The 24,829-nt window shown below is 40.0% G+C and overlaps 1 protein-coding gene across 1 annotated transcript in view; it reads left to right on the top strand.

The window, feature by feature from the left end:
- The first annotated feature begins 9,944 nt into the window (after positions 1-9,944).
- LOC145998369 (procollagen C-endopeptidase enhancer 1-like) overlaps positions 9,945-24,829 on the top strand; it is a 33,300-nt gene continuing 18,415 nt past the window's right edge. The window contains exon 1 of the mRNA XM_083134779.1: positions 9,945-9,999. The gene's annotated coding sequence lies outside the window, so the exon portion shown is untranslated. The remainder of the gene's footprint in view (positions 10,000-24,829) is intronic.

Below are 24,829 nucleotides of genomic sequence, written 5' to 3' on the forward strand. Positions count from 1 at the left end.
CCTAAAATAACAAAAAAAACCGCCAGAGCAGGAAAACATGACAAAATTAAGGCTGAGTAATAAAAAAAATTAAACGTAACTCCCCCTTCCGAACACCCTGGGCACGTCACTGCTGACTGTACACCAAACGGGAGAAGAAAAGTAGGCAAATTATCCACCATCTTCATTCAGCCTGTTTTCCGCAATCTGATGATCATGAATTGAAATAAAAACGCCAATAAGACAACATCTGCTTCGTACCAACAGAATTCCATTCCTTGAAACAACACAAGATGTAGAATAAAAATGATCAAGATAGCGGGCAATTTGCCTACTCTTATCTTCGACATTGACTACCATTAACTTACAGGTTCTGCAGTGACACTTCCAGCTAATTAAAAAACCTTACTCTTTCGGTGGTAGGCACAGTCAAACTAATATGTGGTCAAACTGCTCACAAACAAGAAGCAGACATTGATTGGCTACTTCCATATAAGCGGAGGAACCTTTGTGTACTTTCTGAATTAATGGGAGTGTGCGGAGAGCTAGAAACATGGTCGTTTAGATAGAATCTACAAAGGGAAGCTCTACTTCCTCTTTCAGTTGGACCAAATAGCATCAATATGTTATGCTACTAGAATCGAAGTGGCATGTGGAGTCAACACACTCGGCAACAGAAATTGACATATTCGATTAACTAAAATATTAGCTTCGATTCATTAGGGGCGTGCCAGTAAGGGTCGAAGCCCTCCTTCTCCGCTATTATATTGTTTCTCACCTCTTTTTTTGGATAATGTCAACTAATGTCACTTCCGTCGTCTTTGTGTGTTCACTATTCAGTTCATATACATCTTGCCTCACCTGTCATGATTATTGAATATCGCAAGTCGTGTGACACTTTTCTAACTAATTACCTCAGGCAAAAGGCGATGTTTAATGTCTGGGTACCTATTCGATCTCGCACAAACACTTTTCACTCGTTTATTTCGTAATTTTTAACATTCGTACTTACCGATTATGCATTGCGAAAGAATAGATTTTGCTCTTGTGAAGAAAATAACTTCAATTTTTCACATTAATAGTAATTATTGTTGTTCCTTTCTTCGCTTGCGTACCACAAAATACGGCCGCCACATCTTGAGTAGCGTGGTGAATCAATCATCAGTGGGTATGCAGTGTTTCCAACCATCTTAATCGAAAAATACCTACTTTGGTGTTACTGATTTCTGATTTTTCCCGGGTTCGAACCCCAAAAAGCCATCCCCAAAAACCATTGACGGATAGCCCCGAAAACCATTGACGGATAGCCCCACCAACCATTTCCGGCAAGGTTAGGTTCGGTAAGCATAGTTAAAATTTTGTTCGTAACACAATGCGATACAGCTTTTTTTTTTTAAAAAAACTTGCAAAACAACGGCGTGGTTGTAAAGGTGTAAAGGGGGATACGTCATCAAACCTACGTGACATCTGGTTACCGGAGAGGAAGCTAGTAACATCAACTGAAATTGTGCGTCGGAAAGATACTTTTCTTGAAAGATACATGAATTTCCGGTCAAATATATTGCACGATGGAAAGAAATACATCCACGACATTTAAACAATCTATAGAAACTCAATTCCGTAAGTACTTTCTCCTGTAAAAATGAAGAAATGCATTTGTGCTAGATCGCATTGTTACCAATGTCTGTGATACTGTAGGTAAAAAGTATACACGATGGTAATAAAAAGTGGGAAAGCACACCCGTCTATAACAAACACGGATAGGAAAACAAAACACAAATCGAAAACACGCCGACCTCAGTGGCGGAGTGGCTAGGACAGCTCGCTACGACGGCAGGGATCCCGGGTTCGAAGCCCAGCCTGGGCATGGTTATTCTTTGTAAGTGTCCCTTCATCAATTTCATCAACCAGCACGTCATTCATCTTCATCTTCGCGATTAGCCAAAAGTGGCAGAAAAGCGAGGTAAAATAAACCAAATCAATCATCAACGAATCAAACGTCCAGATACATTATTTAGGAGAGGCGGACAGTTACGTCACCAACATGACGGTTATCTTAAATTCTGCCATCTTGAATTCTTTTTCTTAATTATTGGAACTGTGGTCATGTCAAAATGGGCTAGAATTTCACGAAAACTCCTATGCTTAATTTAAACACTAATTTCCATTTGCCATAAATAAGGTTTGAATTGGCTTTCTACTGTTGCCCAAGAGGCGAGGATTTTGTCTGTCACGTCTCGAAAATATTAGTTTGTGTTTGTCCCGTCTCGTGAGCAACACTACCCAGTTCGGAATTAGCAAGTAAATGCCGCGTTTCTGTTATGATCAAGACTATCGACAAACTCTTTGTAACATGTTACTAACCCAGTTACTGAAAAATTAACGCGTTGTTGCTTTCGTTAGATCTCTCAGCCTCCTCATCGTCATGATTGACTGAAAGAAGTAGAAATTCAAGAACAGTTACTATAATACCAATGCAATAATTGTAGCACCCAATTGTGGACAACAACACGGTCAAAGTGCAACGACTTCTTGTTGGAGGGCCTCCCCCGATGGCGCAGGGGTTGGGTCCATGGACGTCCGCAGGATTTTTTCCAGGGAGGGGCAAGGAAGGTATTTTTTTCCAGGGGGGCAAACAAGGCAAATTTTCTCCAAAAATAGTGTTGTTCCCTAAAAAAAACATTGCTTAAATTTGAATTTATGATGTTCATTCAATAATTAACACATATTATTGTGGCTAAAATGAAATTATATGTGTGAAATACATAATTTTTGGTTGACTTTCATTTTCCAGGGGGGGGCACGGCCCCCCTTGCCCCCCTTCCGGACGCCCATCGTTGGGTCGTCGCCTTGTAATAAGTGGTCCCGGATTAGATACCCGGTAGAGGCACATAGTTGTTCGAATCCCACTTTAAACTGTGTGACGTTCCTTTCTGGTGTTCGCCACTGGATCACGGATTACTACGTCACGGTAGCTACCCAATCTCCCTGTGCGGCGGAGTTATGAGACTCACCTTAATGTATACTACACTTGGTTCTCAGGACGAAACGATTTGAACAAAAAATTAGCTTCTTACTATTTTACAAATTTAATAAAACATTTTACCTTTAAACAATCACTGCAAATTAATAACAATATTCACAAACAGAATCACTTTTGAATTAAGTTGCTGCTTTTTCTTTAAAACAGTGTTTTTCACAAAATAGACGTCATCTTCCGCAACTCAACTTATTTTTTTTTCTCTCTTTGCACTGTTGTCCTCGCAACCGAATCAATAAAAGATTGGACAGTTCTACACATCTTCACAAACCGGAAATGACTTCCGCTTCCGATATTGCGAGTAACAAATGTACAGCAAAAATTACAAATTTAAGCCAATATCAAAATATCAAACAACAGTATTGAAACTAACAAATAAATCAAATGTGAAATTAACAGAAAACAAATAAAATATTTCATATGGTCAAAATAAACAAAGCGTATCAAGTTCTTCTCCCATACAAACAAAGAAAATTGACGCAATGTACATGAAGGAAATTTTCTTTATAGAATAAACTTGATTCTTCTACGAGCTTACTTCAGAACTCTTCACTCTAAAACCTGCATGCAAACTCGCTCTAAGAAAATTCATATGATCCTACATTTTTTAATCATAAAAACAAATCTTCAAACTATCTGTTCTCTTGCTTTGTGTAGAACTTCTTTTCTTTCTTTTGTCATCCTTTCCACATCTTCTAAGAGCTTCTTAACTTTAACAGCTTGTTCTTCATACAACTATACATTTCCTAAACATTTGCATTTCCAAACGTTTAACTTCTGAAATTGTTCTGGGCTTAAACCTCATTATTTACATTGAAGTCTCACATAAAATTATACATTGGTTCCCTATTGGCCCTTTATCATTGTCAACTATGGCTGTCCTTTCCCTTCGACTTCGCCATTCATTCTCAGATTGGTCTCCTGGAACTAAATTATCAACATTGTGAACTTCTAATTCTTCTGGGAATTATACCTAACGTCAGCCCTCTTTCGGTTTAATAATAATCATTACAGGAAATGAAATTCAAGTTGTATCCAAATCATGTACACAAGCCAAGCATCATCTGAATAATTAGATGACTTTATAAACTCTTCTTTATCCATTTTCTTCAAAGAATGTGCAGGACTCTCGACGATTACTTTCTATGATGGAATATACTATTCAACCTTCATAATGCAACCAAAAGATAGATTTTCATATACATTTGATAACACGTACTTCACATCTTCACGTGCAAGCTTATTTGATAAAGTGTTTTACAAGCGGTTTATTTTTGTTTTCTGATCTGTAATCTTCTTCCTTCTTTTTCTCCATAGATCAAACATTTATTTCTTCTCTTGCCACTTTAATAATTCTCCTTCCAACTTTTTCCTCTTGGACAACGGGACAGGATAAGGATTGGAGAAAACAGGTTCTTCACTGGTCAGATTTATTTCACAGATAGAATTCCTAGATAATCCTGGTTTGTCGGCGAATATTCTTCTATATTTCAACAATAAATTGAATAGCTGCTCCTTTTCCTCAACTCTCAAAACATCTGAAGCAAAGGCTTTATCTCTTATGTCTGATTCTGTTGCAGTCCACTCATCAGCGTTAGTTTCTTCCTCCGCTTTCGTACACTGTATTAAGGCTGTCTTCTCCCGCGACTCGCCCTTCTCTGAATCTCCAGCGTTAGAAAGTAAATGTTGCTCTACTGTGTGTCCGCCATTGATCAGATACAATTTTTCTGCGCCTGCATCCAGAGTGGCTTTGTATCTTCGAAGGAAAGGATAACCAAATAATAAGTCAGCTTCTAAGCACTTGACCACATATACCAAATCTTCAAATATAAAACCGCCAATTTCAAAATTTATTCGCCTACATCCAACTATCCGTGATCTTTCTTTTCCAGCAAAATCTTTTAATATTACGCCTGGAACCTTCTGCAATTTAAGACCTGGTAATCGCTCTCGTACTTGAAGCCAAATATTATAATTCATAAGGGTACATTCGCTACCCGTGTCCAGAGTACATTTTATTTGGAATCCTAATACCTTGACTGAAATTTCAGGTTTCTTCACATTATCCCTATCTTCTTCCATTATCGTCTTTCTAATTTTTAAATAATTTAGAGGAGTAGCTTCGATATTCAAGTACAATACTTCTAACGGATGTTCTGTTAGGAATGGATCTCCACTTTCGTCGCTTTCTTGTACTTGCATGCCCTTCATTGCAAGCGTAAGAGTACCGCTTACAACGGGCGCTGGGCTAAACCCAGAACTTCATTGCAGTTAATTTCCCATGGCGACGCTGTAACTCTAAGATTACTGGAAGGTAGCTCTTCCGTCTGTATTGCACACTCTTTTCGTTCTGGAGCTCTTTGATCCCTTCTCCAACTATTTGTGTACGGCGTAGTCCTTCTATAAAGTCTGTTACTTGTCCAGTTTCTATTCTTCCACCTTCCATCCGGGAATCGCTGTCCTTCTCTGGTGATTGGTTCCTTCCCATTTCCGCTCTCTGCGCTGCGGGATCCCCCAGGATTATTAGTAGAAGTTGTCATCTGTACTCTGCGAACTCGAGGTTGGTAAGGTCTCCTTTCCTCTGCTTCATTACCGTCGCCTCTCCACCCATCTATCTGTTCTGAGGCTTCGTACTTCACCAAGAAGTTGGTCAACTGGTCAATGTTTCGAGGATCTCTTGTTAATACTAGCTGCCGTATTCTGTATGGGAGCTGATGAATAATTAAACTTAACACTTCTGTTTGGTCCACACGTTCGACCAAGTTACAGTATGACCCGTAGACGTCCCAACAATAATCCTCCATAGAAAGACCTGAGGATTTGGAATATCTTCTGTTTCTTAAAATCTGGATCTCTCTCTGCTTCGCTTCTGCAGAGGCATACTGTTTTTTAAACGCGGCACAAAACTGTTCAAAAGACTTCCACCTTCTCTCGTTGGCAATAAACCAGGCTTTAGCTTTCCCTTTCATTACAGAAGGAAGCACCTTTAATCTATAGTGCATAGGCATTTTCATTATGTCCATGGACGTTTTCAGTTCTTCCAAATAACGCTCCGCTGATATGGAATTTATTTCTCGGGTAAATTTGCTCAGAGAGTTAATATCCGACATTCTAAAAAAATGTCCAGTGTAAGATGGACTATGAGAGACATCAAGAGATTTATCAATATCTTCTCTGGGTATCCCTTTTGTACTTTGGATACGTCTTCTCCTCTTACGGTTCCTTTTAGTCAACAATTCAGCAGAAGATACAGATTCTGTTGAAGATATACCGGAAATCAAAGGGTCATTATCATCTCTCACCCATCGAATATTTTCCACAGATCTGTCAGTATTTCCAGCAGTCATTCCTGGATTTCCTTGCACAGATTCTAAATGTAATCTCTCCAACTTCCCTAAAAGGAATTCCTCCATAAAATAGAACTTCTGGTTAATTTCTTTATTCATCTTCTCGCTGTCCTGCATACATAAATTCCTTGAAGTACTTTGCTGATCCACGACGGATTCTATCCTTGCCCTTACGGTGTCCAATTCATTCATTACTTTTCGTCTGTCTACTACTTCCCAGACTTCTTCTATCTTATTTAGAGCATCTCTCCCTTCATCAATTTGTTTTAACAAATCACATCGCACAGCTTCCAATTCTTCTTTGTTTTCTTGTCTTCTGTCTTCTATTACTTTCATCATTTCTTTCATCATTTCATTTTTATCATCTTTTCGCTCATCCTCAATCTTCTTCATCAATTCTTCTCGGTCTGCTTTCATTCTCGTCATCATTTCCTCCTTATCATTCCTAAATACCTCCTCTAAGTTCCTGAAAGCTAGTTTAGTTTCGTTTCTTCCGTCTTCAATAATCTTCATCAGTTCCTTTTTATCCTCTTTCCGTCCTTCTTCTATCATCTTCCTCAATTCATTCTTATCTTCTAACCTTCCTTCTTCCATTTTCTCAAACCTCTTTATCATTTCATTCTGATCTTCTTTCCTTCCTTCTTCAATGATCTTCCTCAACTCATCCTTATCTTCTTTCCTTCCTTCTTCAATGATCTTCCTCAATTCATTCTGATCTTCTTTCCTTCCTTCTTCAATTCTCCTTAACCAGCTACAAAGTACCTCCATATTTAAAGTAGCACTATGCGATTTGCAATTTTTACAAACTAAGTCACCATCAGGAAGAAATTCTCTGGATATTGGCAAATTTGCACCCCCTAAATGGAAATACGCCTCGCATTTCCTGCACTGAAATATTTCGTCCAAGGGCTTATCTTTATCATCACATCAACTCAATTTATCCATTTTCTTCTTGCTCTGGCTTCTCAAAATTCTCCTACTCATACCTTGATATCTCTGCAAAATCGATCACATGACTTACATGTGTTATCAGACTTTGTAACGCTCGACAATTTCCTCATGACTTCACACGGCACAAAACACACGTTTTTTTCACACGATATTACAGTTACAATTTATCCTTTTACATCATCGATGCCTTCACGTTGAGCGCCAAATTTACCTGTGACGTTCCTTTCTGGTGTTCGCCACTGGATCACGGATTACTACGTCACGGTAGCTACCCAATCTCCCTGTGCGGCGGAGTTATGAGACTCACCTTAATGTATACTACACTTGGTTCTCAGGACGAAACGATTTGAACAAAAAATTAGCTTCTTACTATTTTACAAATTTAATAAAACATTTTACCTTTAAACAATCACTGCAAATTAATAACAATATTCACAAACAGAATCACTTTTGAATTAAGTTGCTGCTTTTTCTTTAAAACAGTGTTTTTCACAAAATAGACGTCATCTTCCGCAACTCAACTTATTTTTTTTTCTCTCTTTGCACTGTTGTCCTCGCAACCGAATCAATAAAAGATTGGACAGTTCTACACATCTTCACAAACCGGAAATGACTTCCGCTTCCGATATTGCGAGTAACAAATGTACAGCAAAAATTACAAATTTAAGCCAATATCAAAATATCAAACAACAGTATTGAAACTAACAAATAAATCAAATGTGAAATTAACAGAAAACAAATAAAATATTTCATATGGTCAAAATAAACAAAGCGTATCAACTGTAGGTCCAGTCCCGATTAGCTTTGCTATGCATAAAGTGGACTTAAAACACAAACTCAATCAATCAATCAAACTTCTTGTTGGGAACATCAATATCTGTCAGGCACGGGTAAATGGCCTGAAGTTAAGATCTAGCAGAGTGCTGCTTCCATTTCGTTTATCCCAAGCTTTCACCAGAATTGCTTCCTGTGTAGTTTTATGTTTGGCAGTTTTCCTCGAATTTACAAAGAATCATTGATTAATCATTCACTTTCTTCCTCGGACTACATACATTGTTTGCTGTTTTTTTCAATGCAGTTGCGTAGCGAAGAGAGGGGCTACACCCCCCAAATGCTTGAACCCCCCCCCCAATTTACCAGTACTGTCAGAGGTGTATGTGTGCGTATTCACGCGGAAGACCTGGGTTCGAATCCCGGGGTGGGTGATTTCAGGTGAGAATTTCTCCAGCAATTCGCTGCATGGACCAGTTCTCTCACCCAGCCTCTAGTAAATGAAGATCTGGTAGAGGAGTAAAGCGGCTGGAGCGTGGTTAGCACAACGCGCTACGACGCCAAGGGTCCCGTGGATGAATCCTGGCCTGGTCATGGATGTTATTTGTGAGTGTTCCTCCACCAATTTCACGAAAGCGTGGCAGAAAAGCCAAATAAAATTAAAACCAAAGCAAGCAATGTGCCTTTGTATATGACAAAGCATAATTGAAATGATAGAGTAAAGTTCTTCCCTGTTCTTTGCCCTTTGGCCTAGCGCCATGAAGGCGTATAGGGGGTGTCGTGTGGAGTTAGGAGGGCTCTACACTTTCTTGATCACGGCCGAAGTTGGGGGGCGGATAATTTTTTATAAGTCTGACTACCATGCTCAAGGTCCCGGGTTCGATCCCCGGCCGGTTCAAATCCGGGAACTTTTCTAACGGTGGAAGCGGCCCCGGCGCCCACCCAGCGTCGAATAACATGGGTACCTGGGGGAAACCCTGGGGGGTAAAGGCGGTCAGGGGCGTGATGCTGATCACATCACCCCCACTCACGACCGGATCAAGAAAGTGTGGGGCGTTACCCCCACACCCCCTATACGCCTTCATGGCGTGGTGCTATGCACAGGGGAACACTTTACCTTTTTTTACTTTTAAGATGATGTAGAACTATTGTTTTTACACGTAAACAAGCTTTAATGCAGTTATCGTTAATTGATGCAACACATCTATCAATATCGGCTACAGATTTTGGAACGTGTCCTGAAAATGTAATATCTTAGTTAATGAACATTAATATTCAATATTACTTAACACCTAATAAAAGTATTCAACGTCTAGTGCTGCAACCACTATTCTGCATTCTCTTTTGGTTAAAATAAAAGGGGAATTGCACAGACCTCAAGGTCTGTGGGACATTGTATAGCCTATTGTAAGCAAGTTACGTAGCTCGGGACGAGCGAAGTAGCTTATGTCTGTGTGCGAAGGCTAGGAATGAATATAAGGTTTCTGACTTTACAACTGTTATGTGCCACGTTTTCTTCTCCGAAAGCACAGTTATCAGTCGTGATGTTGCATATGTTCGTTTCGATCACAACAGTTGGCGATCAAATGCCACATTGTTCGATACCAAGTGTCAACGCAAACGTAACCCAGATGGAACAACAGAAATTGACATATTTCTTTCCGTAACCACCTTGGTGCAATGGCAAGACAAAAGCCCTGGATTGTGCTATGTGCGTCTTGACACACCTATACAAAAAGCTTCGCGTCAGAAAACCACCTGTTTCTTTCACCCTTTGTACGCACAGTGTAATATCTATGGAAATGATGACGTGCGATCTTTGATGCAAGAATGCATATAGGGAACATCGCACAGTGAAACTTCAGCCACAACTATCTGGGATTCGTCAAGATTTGGAACAATTCCATTCAGGTAAACAGTTGAATGTTTGTATTACTGTTATTTTCCATCGGTTTTCTACAAGGGGTGTACAGTGGTGGAAAAAAGTTCTTCCCCATAAGACTTTAATGGCAGTAAATAATGCCGGAAGGGTAGGTAACACACATTGCACCATAAGGTGATCGGGTGATTCTGTCTGTCTCAAGAGCAACTCGTCTTTCATGCAAAAGCCAACAGGCACAGGAAATGTAGGAAAGTCACGTGACTTGTCAGGTGGAATGTTGTTCGTCAGAAAATCGCCTTTTCTCAAGCCAGGTCGCAGAACCGACAAGAGCTACACGTTATATCTCCGAAAATGATTCCCCTAAAAACGTTGAACGAAACGCTAAAACAATTCTTGCCTTAATTACTGTATGTGCCGCAGTAGCACAGTCGTTTGGGCGTTTTATTACCATGCGAGAGATCTGGGTTCTATCCCCGACGGAGGAAAATCGGGATTTTGTCCCTGTTCAAGCTGCTTCGGTGCCCACCCAGCGTCGTATAAAGTGGGTACCTGGAGGAAACTCTGGGGAAGGGGGGTAAGGCGGCCAGGGGCGTGGTGCTGATCACATCATTCCCACCTTCCGCCTGATGAAGAAAGCGTGGGGCCCTAAATTCAATAACTCCACACCCCCTACACGCCTTCATGGCTTGGTGCAAAGCACAAGGTAGGACTTTGCTTTTTAATTTACTATACACCCCGATTTTGTCGGTACAAAACTTCCCAATCTCTACGTGGGCTTTCTTCCAAGTTCCGTAGGGATGTGAATAGGCTCCAATATTTCTTGACACAATTCATACATGTTATATTTCCTTATAAGAACAATAGCCGATATATTTTGTGTGCGTGTGTGTAGGGGGGGGGGGTATAATCCAAACATGTGAGGTGATCCCTTTCCCACTACTGACTCCATTCTCAGAAATAAATCTCAATTCCACACACTGAAAATGCAGCACTTTCTACATCTTAGCATGCAAATATCTATAAAGTAGCAAGGTAATGTGTGGAAAGAGAAAAATTAACGATTTGTAACGGCAGTCTGGAATTTTTTTAGTTTATTTTTTTTCAATTTGAACTGACAGGTGAAAATCCGACACAAAATAACCCAAAGAGAAGCTTGGAATCAATCTGAATATTGGTTACGTTGGATACGTGGTAGAATTGTTTTAAATATCACTTCCTGTGATGTAATAGAGTGTTTGATTAGAGACCATTTGTATAATACATATCGTTGTTGCGAACAATAAGTAGTTTCACGTTCACCACACTCTTCGGTTGTTTAGAAATCGTAAGAAAGAAGGATCTCAAAATTTCCGCTTTCACATGTCAATGAAACTTTAAAATATGTTCAGTGTAGGTCACAAAAGAAATTTACATATTGTTATGATATCTTTTAAACACCACGAAATCTAATTCCAATAGAATACGATACTACTCCTTACGTTCCTGTAAATGTTCACCATTAGTCTGGCGAAAAAATGTAACGAAGATTTCCGTGTTTCCTTGAGGAAAGATAAGGCGCCTGCTTGTAGTAAGAAAGCACCAACTGCTTCGATCAGTGACCTTCACTGCCAGAGTGACTCACAGCAGACCTTCCCTCGTTCCAGTGTGCGTATGAAACAGGTATTTTATTTCGTTCGTTCCAATCCACAGTTATATCAAGCTAACATTCTAATATTTTCGTAAAATATGTAGTAAACAAGGTGTATACATTATGGTCTTCCAGAGTGTTGTTGCCTGCTATTTACACGCGGGAGATGGGGGTGTTGTAAACATTTCTGAACTCAAAGGTCGAGTACGAAGGAAAAGTTGTGTAAACATTGGAGGTAATAACAAGGTAATAGAAGTTGAAGGAAATGCTGGAATAAATTATATCAGAAATTGAGCAAAAACAGTTCTCATCACACATAGGGCTATCAGGTCACTCTTCAGCCGAAAGTAGGACAAATTGTCTCAAAATGTTGGACACGAAGGCATTTGCAGTAAATATAATAGGTTACTAGGACATCTTAGCATATAACGAGAATATGACACATCTTCAGCTGAAAAATTAATGTTGAAGTGAACAGTTGAGTTCAAAATTCCTCAACTGCTAATTAATAGCACGGCTGTATGTGATTTCAACTTGTGTATGTAAGACAGAACGTTTTTCGTCGATGTGGGGCCAGGAAGAGAAAACAATCCATGAATTCGGGAAGGAAAAAATTCACAAATTCGTAAACAAAAGTACTATACACTGGGAAAAAACAGAATTGTGTGCTTTATTTCTCCAATAAGGAGAATAATTACTTGTTACTTCGAACAAATTACCGACACTTATATCGATAAAACTTCACAAAGTAAGCATTTTTATACATATATCCGGACTTTTCCGGATCTAGAAAATCGTGAAGTAATTTCTGAGCTGGGATTGTAATTGCTTTTCCGAACATCCAGTAGCAACCATGCACACTCTATGATTTAAGCATACTTCTCCAAGGAACCACATTATCTTAGACTCCCCTCAGTTTTTCTGTTTATCCATCTAATTTGAAGTTACGTGATGACCAAAATACGTATAAGACATTTGAGATTTCTTTCAAATTCCTTCCGAAGGCCAGACACAACTATAAAATGTAGGACACGTCCGAAAATAAGAATGATTCTTATAAGTCTTTTTATTTTCTTATTTAGCGTCGTTTTTCTTTCACCTCTTGCTAATCGCGACGACGAGGATGAGTGATATGATAAAATTGATGAAGGGGCACTCACAAAGAACACCCATACGCACGACGGGATTCGAACCCAGGACATCAGACATCGTAGCGCACTGTGCTAACCACTCTGTCACTGACGGAATTCTTATAGCCCTAATCGTTCCTCAAGCATTTTTCCTATCTTTAACTACACACGAAACATAAAGAACAATCTAAATAAACAGGTGCCAGTTCACACTCTAACCGTAAAAAAACATATGCATGTGAAAATGCAAAATAATATTTATTTTTAGGTAGTTGTGACTTATTATTGTATATTAAAGAAATATATTAGTGATAAAATAACGGAAGTAGAGGAACATCTCCAATGAGACACTCATGCCTTATGGATATTTGTATTTCTTGCCGAACAAGGTTCCGAGTTCGAGTTCGAGTTCCGACCAAAATGGGTTCATTGTGTATGTTCATTCATGTCTTTAATGTAATCATAAATCGTCGTCATGAATAATTTAACTTCAGAGGAAGAAAGCTGAGGTAATTACTAATAAAAACAATAACAAAACAAATTTGATCTTAAAGCCCTGGCTTTGCGCTACATATTCCATCACGGGGATCATAGGCGTGCGCCCATGGGGCCAGGGGGAGGGCAAATGCACCCCTAATCATGGACGTCTGCAGATTTTTTCCACGAAGAGACAAGCAAGGTATTTTTCCATGGGACATATTACCCCGATAATAGTGTTGCATTATCGCATCCTGCATCCTCATTATAATAATTAATGTAAATTATTATGACTGAAATCAAATTATACATGTGAAAACGTACTTTTTGGTTGACATTCGTTTTCTAAGTGGAAGATGTGGCGATCCTTGCCCCCGTTCCAGACATCTATGCCCCTATATTATTATATTTTCACCTAGAAATTTAGGATAGATGAATCCTATCTCCGTTATTAAACTATATTATAATCTTAAAGAAAATTAAGTATTTTCAAGCCGATGAAAGTTCAAAGCAACTACGGGAGAAGGGGGTGCAGTAGCGAAACCACAGCCCCCCCCACAACCTTGAACGGAAATCAATTTTAGGGGGCAAACATGGAAGTAAAGGAAAGCAAGAGTAGCAGAAGCTAAGAGTAGCAGGACAAAAGGATACTCAAGATGGATTTTGTTTTCACGTCTTTCTTGCATTATTTCTGTCAGACTGCCAAGAGCACCTGCGGGGGGGGGGGGGGGGAGGGACAGAGCTGCAATTGCCCCCTTGATTTCAAATTTTATACAAATATAAATACCTTTTGTAAAATGTTCTTGCTCGCTTCGCTCGCAATGTCTGCTTTTCTTGCAGTCTAGTAAAGTTCAGAGCCGTAGCTAGGGGTCGACGGGAGTTAACCCTGGACGCCAAACGATCTAAATGAAAAAAAAATTGTAAAAGAGAATAATATGGCGCTCCATGAATTTTTTCCCCATATTAAATCGACATGTTTTCATTTTGCAAAAATTTGGATCTGAAAATTTATTAATAAAAGGTTTTCTCTTAAGTGCATGAACAATTGTTGGGAGGAAAAGGAACGCGCAGATTTGAGAGACAATTTATATGATTTTTACTGTTGGTATATATGTATATATGTGTGTGTGTGTGTGTGTTTTATATATATATATATATATATATATATATATATATATATATATATATACATGTGTATATATATATATATATATATATATATATATATATGTATGTATTTATATGTGTGTGTGGGGCGGGGGGAGGGATGTATATATAAACACACCCATCAATGAAATAAAATTTAAACAAGTGAGATGAAATTACGTTATTCTTTCCGGCCTGAACTATCATCAAGGCTATCCCCCCCCCCTAATCAGAGGGTCTGTGCACGCCTATGACGGGGACTGACACTTTACGTAGGTGTAGACACGCTTCGTACAATTTGATGATATCGCAATTACGTAATGGATGTGCAGCCACTTAACTGAAGCCCCCAAAATTCACATTTTATTACTAAATTCTAAATTAGCATTATATCACATAGTTTACCTATTCATAATATGCGCCGCTTTGGTGCACTTTGTGGATTGTGCATTAATCAACATCAGGTTCATCGCGGCAGGCAAAGTGGAGGGAAAATGACAATGAAGCACAACGAGGGGGCCCTTGGTTCCCGATTAATGAAACTTTGTCTACATGCTACTGAGTCGCTGCGTGAAATCGCTGAAAATGTCATTTATTAATTTCTTAATTTTGCTTATTTTATATTGCTTTTCTAGCACTTGCGTCAACAAAGGCGATGAGGATGATTAATGAAGCTATGAAATGAATGATTTGACATGATGATCCATGTGTTACACAAAATTCTAAGTTGGGACTAATGAATATCGATTCGTCTTATCATTTGTCAAGTAGTTGCTTTTAACTCCAATGTTTTTCAAGGACTTCTGGGTTGACAGCATGTGTGTTGCGCAGTGATGATTCGACGAAAACCACCATTTCAGTGAACTTTCTTGACAATGACTCTAATATCAGTAAAGAGAACATTTTTTTACGAATAGCTGTTGTTAAGAAACTAATTCCTGAAACTTTTTATGGTGGTCTCACGGCAACCAGCTGTTTGTTATGGCTGGGCCTGGGGTATGACTCACGCTGCTGTCAATACTCAATCATTCCCGAGAATCCAGGTTCGCCAGGCAAACCCAAGCGACAATTTTGTTATTTGGGTTGCATAGACAACAGGCTTTAAGATGTTACGATATCGTAGGTCTCGTGGCCCAAGAACTACTTTCCATGACTGTACGGTGGATTTTCATAAAGTATATCTGTTCTTTAAAAAATCGATGCTGCTGAATGGAGACAGCATTATATAATCTTTGACAGAAAGGTTCCAGGGCTGATGCCTAGATGTTGATTCAAAAGTCCCTTAACTCCCCCTATAAAAAGTAATGGAGTTAGGCTGGACACAATTGGTCATGATAGAAACAGGATAGGTTTATGGAAAACACCTTGGTGTGTTCAAAGCGGATGTCCGCCATATTGAATTCAACTCTAAAATTTTAAATGATTGATTGATTTGGTGTTTGTCCACTTTATGCACAGTAAGGCTAATCGGGACTGGACCTACAGTTTAGAGTGGGATCCGAACCACTATGTGCCTCCACCGGGGATCGAACCCGGGATCCCTTGATTACAAGGCGACAACGCTACCACTCATTTTTTTTAAATGAGAAGGGGGTGATGTGTTTATATGACACTGTTTTCTCACACCTGGAAAATGATACATTTGTTACAATCATGCAGTCGTAACGTTTACCTGATTAATGATAGGTTGAAGAAACCTTCACCACTGCATTTCTCGTGAAATTCTAGCCTGATTTGATTCTAGTCTGATTGCCACGTGGAAAACCCGGGGCAGGTAATCTAAGGGCGGGATTTTTCTGGCCTTTTTCCTCGCATAAAGCGGCTCTTGGGCCCACCTAGCCTCAAATCAATGGTACCCGGGGGAGGGGTAAAGGCGACTGCAGCTTAGTGCTGATCACATCAACACCTAGATGGCCGACATCGAAAATAGGTAGGGCCCAAATACCCTAAATGTGCCTTCATGTCATGGTGCTATATGCACACACACAGGGAACTATACCTTTACCTGAGTAACTACGTTTATTTTTTACATACGCATATATGAACCCTCTACTATGCCAATGGCCAAGGGCCACCTAAAGGATTACTTGCTTCCAGGCCCACCCACACTGTGGGGTTTTGCGGCTTGTAGACAGTGACGTGCGGTGACGTCGACACTTGGGGTAGCAATGAGTGGCGTGCCCAACGGGTCATAATACCCCCACCCCCTTTTAGGGCCCAGTATTCCTAAAAGAAGAACGTCAAATACAGGAAAAATTGCAAAGTTAGGAATGACTACAAAAAATTGTACACATAACTTCCACCCACTTTCGAAAATCAAAAACGATTTGATTTGACTACTGAGCCAGAGATGCCAGGTTTGAATCTCGGCTTGGCAATGGGTGATCTTTGTGTGTCCCTTGCCCTTCATCAATTTTATCATATCGTCTTCGCGATTAGCCAAATATGGCGGAAAGCGAAGTAAAATAAACCAAATCAAACAATCAATCAATGAATGATTTGATTTGATTCGCTTTTTTATACATTTAGTTAATCGCGAAGATGATACGACAAAATTAATGAAGGGACAAACACAAAGAACACCGATGTCCAGGTAGGGGTTTTAACTCCACTTTATACACAGAATGGCTAATCGGGACTAGACCTATAGTTTAATGTGGGATCCGAACCACTATATGCCTCCACCGGGTACAGATCCGGGACCACTTCCACTCCCCCACGGAGGTCGGCCGACAACAAACATGTGAGGAAGGCGCTAACCATTCGGATACGTGGGTATCGGTAAAGCAAACTGCATTTTTCCTGAGTAGTAATTTTCAATTGAATTTTTGAAATACCATCTTTATATATGATTAACGTTTTTTCAAAAATTTTGCATTGCTTGATTTCCATAATTTCCCCATCTCACGATCTCGTTACTGAGGGATCCGGGCTCGAGCCCTGACCTTTGCATGAGTGTTTATTTGCAACCACTCTTCACCCGTTTAATTTAATCAACGTTCATCGTCATGGCAGAAATTAGGTAAAGCGATGGAAGAGAGAAGAAAATACAAATAATTTCCTCCCAGTGCATCTGCAGGGCACTGTGAAATGAGGAGCCTAGAATTCTCTGTTCATTATTGTCCCTCACGACTTTCCAAGCTCTTAGCTACTTATTCCGATTAAATCTATACAGCTAGAAAAAGCGATGGGTAACAAAACACAACTTTAAACAAACCATTTTTCTACTTTCTTCAATGATATTCATTTGGCTTTTTGAGTTCTGGGATACATTTTTCATTTCTAATTTTCTCATTATTCACTGCAGGCAGAGTACAATACATAAGAACAAGAATGCACGCTCGTCACGAATCCCGGCCTGAATTGTTCTTTGCGAGGTCCCTTCATCAATTTCATCATATCATCACTCATCCTCATTTTCGCGATAACCAAATGTGGCAGAAAAGCGAAGTAAAATAAACCAAACCAACAAGAAGAATTAGAACGCGCGTTCACTTGCCCAAAGAAATACATCCGTATTTATGATTGTTTAGCTTATCCATTTTTTTATTGGCGGCCAAGAGATTAAAATAAAACACTACTAAAACGAGAGCAAGAGAGAGCGTGAGCAAATATTTGTTATTTAATCATTACATATTCCATATTTTTTAAAAAAGCATAAAATTTTGTCTGCACATAAGACGTTCCAATTGCATAAATGATAAAAGTACATCCCATATTATACATACATATTGTACAACGTGTAAAAAGTAGTGTAAATACAGAGGACAGAAGTACTGCAGAAAAATTTCCCCTTAGTTCTTTAGAGGATTTGCAAAGGAAGCGAAGGGAATCCAATCCCCTATCTGTCCTATAGGAGATAGACTGGAGGACCTGAAAGCAAGGGCTTTCAACCATTGGAGCGGGGTGTAACGGTCCGCCCTGGATCGTACTTGGTTCGATGGGTCTATTGAGCCTCGGCTTCACACTCAGTATCGCTTCGGGGCTTGAGTCTCCTCGGCTCAAGGTTCGGGTTATTCCGGCTTCTTCAATCCTCGATGTAAGGTCCCTCGTAATTCTAGGTCAAAGGTTCTCAATGTACTTATAGATCTTGACCAAGATTCTATAAGCAATCAACAATCCTTTTTCCCCCTAGGTTCTGTCGATATTCAGTTAAGTATCCAACTTCCTTTTCTCTTTTCAGCCTCTGACCAGAGAACTGAAAATTAATCTGTGACCACAGAATAAGAAAAGGTGTTCCCTGACCAGGGACACAAACGTTGACTACTAACAGTCTATCGACCGATCCCGAATTCTGGTATATCCTACGACAATCACAATCCTCTCAATTATATCTCCTGACCAGGAGCATAGAACCGAGAGAACATAAGCCTTCTGACCAGAAGAGCTAAGTAATTGTCCTAACGATAATCCAGAATAAACTAATTCCTAGTAGCGACGTGGAAGTAAACGCAGAAATACGGGTGTGAAAAGAAAAGACGGTAATACAAGTTCCGTATTTATCTGGAGTTCGAATACAAAAGGCCACGGGCCACCGAGCTTCGCTGCTTATATAGGATTTCTCGGTGCCGTGAAGGATTTACAAACTTTTATCTTAACATCAATTTTACATTACAATAAAATACATATTAATAAAATATCAATGAGGAACATAATTATCTACATGCAGAAATTACTATTTTTAACCTTCTGTGAATATTAAATATGCAATATAATTTTCATTGTTACACTCAGCATTTAATTTGACTAGGGAGTAGGGCTTCTTCCAACTCCCCTCTCTCCCTGCAACGGCCACGCGAAAAGACAACAAAGAAAAGAAAGAAAGTTTACAACGTTAAAATGTTAAGCAATTTTTTTTTTAAATACAGGTTTTGTCTTGCGCGGGCATAACTTTCGTTTACCTTAACGTAACTAAATTCTGATTACACCGTCTTGCAGTAAAAGAATCAGGGATTAATATGATATTAGTTAAATTATTGTCCGCCAAGGGACACGACAGATATAGCGTTGGGAAGACAGCCTAATCTTTCGTCTTTTCCCCGGTTTCAACGTTTACATAAAGTTGAGTCTGCCGGGCTTCTACACAATAGCGATTGCTTTCTCGCATTGTTGTCCCCGATAACGAAATTCCAGCTCAGCTTGCTGGCAGAAAGAAACAAACTCTTTGAACTTATATTTAACATCTGGATGTATACTCTATATACGAGGTGGGTTCCACTTTTCTTGGTAATTAACCATTAACACCCAAAAATTATAAATACCAAACAAAGGAAAATATTAAGTTTATATACATCCTTGTAACGTGAACACTGCTACACGTTACAATTGCCCCGCTTCCTAGGAGAAAATTTGAACAATTTTCTCTTTCACAGAAAAATTGTGAAAATTTTCAAAACTTCACTTAATGTTCATAAACAATTCACTGACAACTCTTGACGTTCCACACTAGTCACAAGAAATCTGGCTTTCTCCGAGGATTTCTCTCCGTCGTTCCTGGGAGCAGGTGAACTTCTTTAGGTTCTGGTAGTTAACCCGATCTACAGGCTCCTTTGTAGACGGCTGCAGGAGAAGTGCGGAGTTGTCCCTCATCTGGGTAGCGATGTATGGACCAACGTACACCTCGAAGAGTTTGGAGATGGTTTGGCGACGACTGGAGCTCAGCTTACGGTTCTTTACTAGAACCAGATCTCCTTCCTTCAAGATCAATGCTTGTCCTTGATTCTTCACTCTTCTCTTCTTCTGTTGGGCTTTTTCTCTCCCTTGAGCTTGATATAATTTAAAGGCCCAAGTCGTCTTCTCATCCTGTGGTACAGGCCAATAAAACCTTTCATGAGGTTCCTCCGGGATGGCTCTATTGAAGAAAAGTTCAGAAGGAGCATATCCCGTAACGGAGGAGACGGAATTGTTCAATAACCAAACCACATCATTGATGAAGGTGGCCCAACGAGTATGCTCTCTGTAGCAAAACAGCCGCAAAAGACGGACGACTTCTTGGTTAATTCTCTCTACCACATTACTGCTGGGATGATAGGCTGTAGTGCAGACATGAGTAATGCCCTTCCTTCTCATATACTCGCTCCAGGTTGTCGAAGTGAACTGGGTACCTCGGTCCGAGAGGATGACTTTTACTCGAGGATAGTGAGCAAAATACGTCTTCTCCAATAAGTTCACGATCTCCTGAGATGTAGCTCTCCTCAGAGGATAGGCCGAAACGAATTTCGTGCCAATGTCAACGGCGGTAAAAATGTAGGAGAACCCATGGGAAGTTGGTAGCTGGCCTATAATATCAATAGACAGCATCTCATGAGGAACCTTGGGTGAAATGTGAAGCTTCTCTCTCAGGATTCCTATCTTATCCATTTTTGTCTTGGCACACATCTCACAGTCCTTAACATACCGAATAACATATCCGGATAGTTTGGGCCAAAAATATCTATATTTTATTTTAGCTTTGGTTTTTGTAATGCCAAAGTGTCCTAGGTTATCGTGATTTTCTCTAAGTATCTGGGAAACAAATATTGCCGGCACACAAAGCTTCCAAATAATGGATTCACCTTGAACTCTTCTGAACAATAAACCTCCATGTAGACAATAATTCTTCCTAGTTCTACCTTGAGTAATGGTATCAGTCTCTTCTGGAGCTTCCAAGATCTTCAAGATGCTTTGACAAAACAAGTCCTCCCTCTGAGCTTCAATCCACTTCTCCAGTTCCTCAGTTTCTTCCCGTTCTTGCCAAATATAGTTCACCTTAAAAAGTGTCTTCGGAATATCTCCTTCTGGTGAATCGGACACAGGATACCGGGAAAGAGTGTCAGCTATCTCATTATCCTTTCCTCTGACGTAAATAATCTGGAATTGGTAAGCCTGTAGTTTCAAAGCCCATCTAGTTAACCTGCTATTAAGATCCTGAGAGTTTTTTAACCAGACGAGTCCCTTGTGGTCTGAGTATATTTTAAATGATTGGCCTTTTAGATAAACTGAAAATTTCTCCACACCAAAAATGATACTCAGACACTCCAGTTCATGGATGGAATAATGTCTCTCATTGTTCCTCAGTTTTCGACTTGCATATTGGATAACATTTACAATTTTCTCGCCACCCTCTGGTTCTTGGAACAATATGCAGCCTAACCCTTTAGCAGAGGCGTCGCACTGTAGACAAAAGCTTAAATTAAAGTCTGGCTGAGACAAGGCACCAGTAGTAACTAACGTAATCTTAATTTTCTGGAACGCCTGTTCTTCCTCTTCACTCCAGCTCCACTTAACATCCTTCCTTATGAGGTGACTTAAGGGTTCTACATCCTGTGCTAATCCAGGGTAAAATTTTCTTCTCCAATTAGCAAGACCTAAGAACTTCCGGAGGTCTTTCCTACAGACTGGCCGAGGAAATCTCAAAATGGCTTCATTACCAGCAGGGTCAGGTTTTACTTCTTCTCCTGATACTATATGCCCTAAAAAGCGAATCTCCTTTTTGACAAATTCACATTTCCTTAATTTAATGGTCATTCCACATTCTCTCAATCGTTCTATGACCAATTGTAAATGCTGTAAATGCTCTAGAAGCGTCTTGGAGTGAACAAGTAAATCATCCAGATACACGGTAAGATACTCCTCACTCTCTGGACCAAAATATTTGTGCATGACTGAGACAAAAGTGCTGACCGCATTCGAAAGTCCAAAAGGCATCCGAGTAAATTCATATAGGCGACCTCGATAAGAAAAAGCGGTGTATTTTCTGTGGCTAGGGTGTATTTTTACCTGAAGGTAGCCAGACGCGAGATCCAAGCTGGAAAAGAACCTGGATCCTCTGAAACGTTGCAAAGACTCATGGATGGGTTCGACGGAACTTCTTGGAACTATCATTTTGTTGTTGAGCTGACGAAAATCAATGCACGGGCGTATTTGTCCTTGAGGTTTATCCACTACAATTAAAGGATTCAAATAGGCAGAATTCGAAGGTTGAATGACTCCCCATTCCTTCCATAGATTTAGTTCCTTTTCTAAAGCTTCACGCTTGGCAACAGGGATCGGATAAGGCTTCCTAAACACTGGCTCTAAATCCTTCAACCATATCTCACACTGAACGTCTCTAGCACAGCCAGGTCTTTCTGAAAATACATGGTGATATTTCATAAGCAAATGGAACAAACTATCCTGTTCACTCTTGGACAAGAACTGACTTTCTTCAACCTTTTCCCTAATTTTATCTTCACTGGCACTCCACTTATCCAACACAGCGACGTTTACTCTGGCTTCCTTGCCTCCGTCGTAATCTATATTAACAGTGAGCGGGGTGCAGCTACTTTGCAGTGTCAACTCGTTCTCCAACAAACAGATATTGGCTCCATAGGGCTTAAGAAACGGCATGCCCAGTAAAACATCAACACCTAAGTTCTTTATCACAAATACTTCAGTGTTCAACTCCTGGTCTCTAAATTTAATGCTAATATTCCTTCTCCCACAAATCCTTATCCGATTCGAACCGGTTACTCCAACTATTCGAATTTCTGGGTCCTTCTGTAGTTTCATTCCCCTGTACTTCTCAAGTAGTTCCATCCAAATGTCGAAATTTAACAACGAAGCCTCGCTCCCAGTGTCGAGTAAGCAAACGACAGGAATGTCTGCAACTTGAGCTTTAACTTTGGGCGTACTATGGAAAGTAGTTAATTCAACAGACCTCTTAATCCCTTCTTCTACAGCTTTCTCTTCTATTTTGGTTAAGGAGTAGCTGTAATGGATTTCGTAAGCCCTGTTAAAAGTTTCGCCATTGGATACTAATCGTTCCTTACTACTTCCTTGCCCAAGCGGAACGGAACTTAAGCAAGATTCCCATTTAAACCTTGGTTAGTGGGAACTACTGGAGCACTCCAATAGAACTGACGAGTCTGATCAACGGCTTGTTGTTGTTCAAATGTCCTCGGTAACTCTGATTCATATGTCTGAGATCCTGAAGTCACGAATTGCCGGTTAGGAGAATTATAGACTCTTCTTCGAGGAGGAGATGCTGAGTTTCTTCTTCTCTCGACGTAACCTCCTTCTGGTGCTCTCGTCTCGGGATCAGATCTTGGTTCTTGTCTATTAGGACGACTTCTATACCACGTTCTTCCTCTAAACTCCCTAGTTTGACGGTAACCATTATTACCTGTCCTTGGTTCCTCATGGTTACGGACGTTGTTGTTAATATTTCTTCCCGCAGGTCCGTGGTTTTCTCGGATGACTTGTCTCACTGCTGTATTTCTCTGTATTGGTTGCTGATTTCTAAACCTTCCATTATTACTGTTCCCAGCTTCATTTCTCTTGAACCAATCTGCTCTCCAGCTTTCGGCCTCCTCATTGACTTCATATCTCTTCAGGAATGCCGCTAACTCTTCCATTGTCTTTGGTGGGTTAACGAGGCAAAGTTGTCTGACTTTATAAGACATCTGTTTAATTATCAAATTCAAGACCTCACTTTCTATGAGTACTGGCGAAAGATTCTTAAACCCAGCATAAATTCCCCACGCATACTCTTCCATGGTTTGATTGGAGCCTTTAGTGTACTTTCTATTTCTCAAGACGTCCAATTGTCTTTGTTTTGCTTCCTCTGAAGCAAATGTAGCAGTAAACTTTTTACAAAATCCATTGTAGTCCCTAAACTCTTCGTAATGGGCCTGGAACCAATGCTCGGCTTGTCCGGTAAACAATCTGGATAGTAACTGGAGACGATATTTCTCTGGAACTTGCATAAGCTCAAAGTTAACATTTAGTTCCTTCAAGTACTTCTGTGCACTTTGAGCTTCAATGTTACCACTGAACTTAGGGAGTTGATTTAAGTCAGATATTCGAGGTAATTTGACATATCGTCCTCCGATTTTTTTTATCTAATTCCGAATCTGAAGATGGAGTTGAGTTCTTTCCGGGTTTCCGCCTCTTCCGACGAATCCTTGTCAGTGGTCTTTCGTCCTCGGAAGAGGAATCACAAGAAGGTCTCTTCCGATTTTTTCCTGTCTTCGAGGCTTTCCCAAACCTACCAGCATCAGAGTTTCCAATAGAGGTCACAACTTTACTGTGATGAATTCTTTCTTCCATACCTCGAACAATTAGATCTTCCACTGTGGGCCTAACATTATTCTTCCTCGAGATCTTTCTCTTACTCGGAGATCCGCGTGCACCCTCACACTCAACGTAATCTGACGTCTCTCCAGCTGACTGATGGTTATCAAAGCCATAAGGTGACTTAACAGCGGTTTCCTGCTGAGATGGATCTATGTGAAGTCCTTGAAGCCTGCCTCTCAGGGAGCTTATATTTTGTTCCACGTTTAATTTCAGCTGACGTAACTCGGTGGCCACACAAGTGTTATTCTTTGCAATGTTATCCACTTCTTCACGAACGCTGGTTATATTGTGGGTTACTTCTTCACGGAAGCTGGAAATACTAGTATTTATCTCTTCACAGAAAGAGGAAACCTTACTCTCTCCTTGACGTAGTTCTTCACCAAA

Source organism: Lepisma saccharinum, chromosome 1, assembly GCF_977018435.1.
Source record: "Lepisma saccharinum chromosome 1, izLepSacc3.1, whole genome shotgun sequence".
NCBI lineage: Eukaryota > Metazoa > Arthropoda > Insecta > Zygentoma > Lepismatidae > Lepisma > Lepisma saccharinum.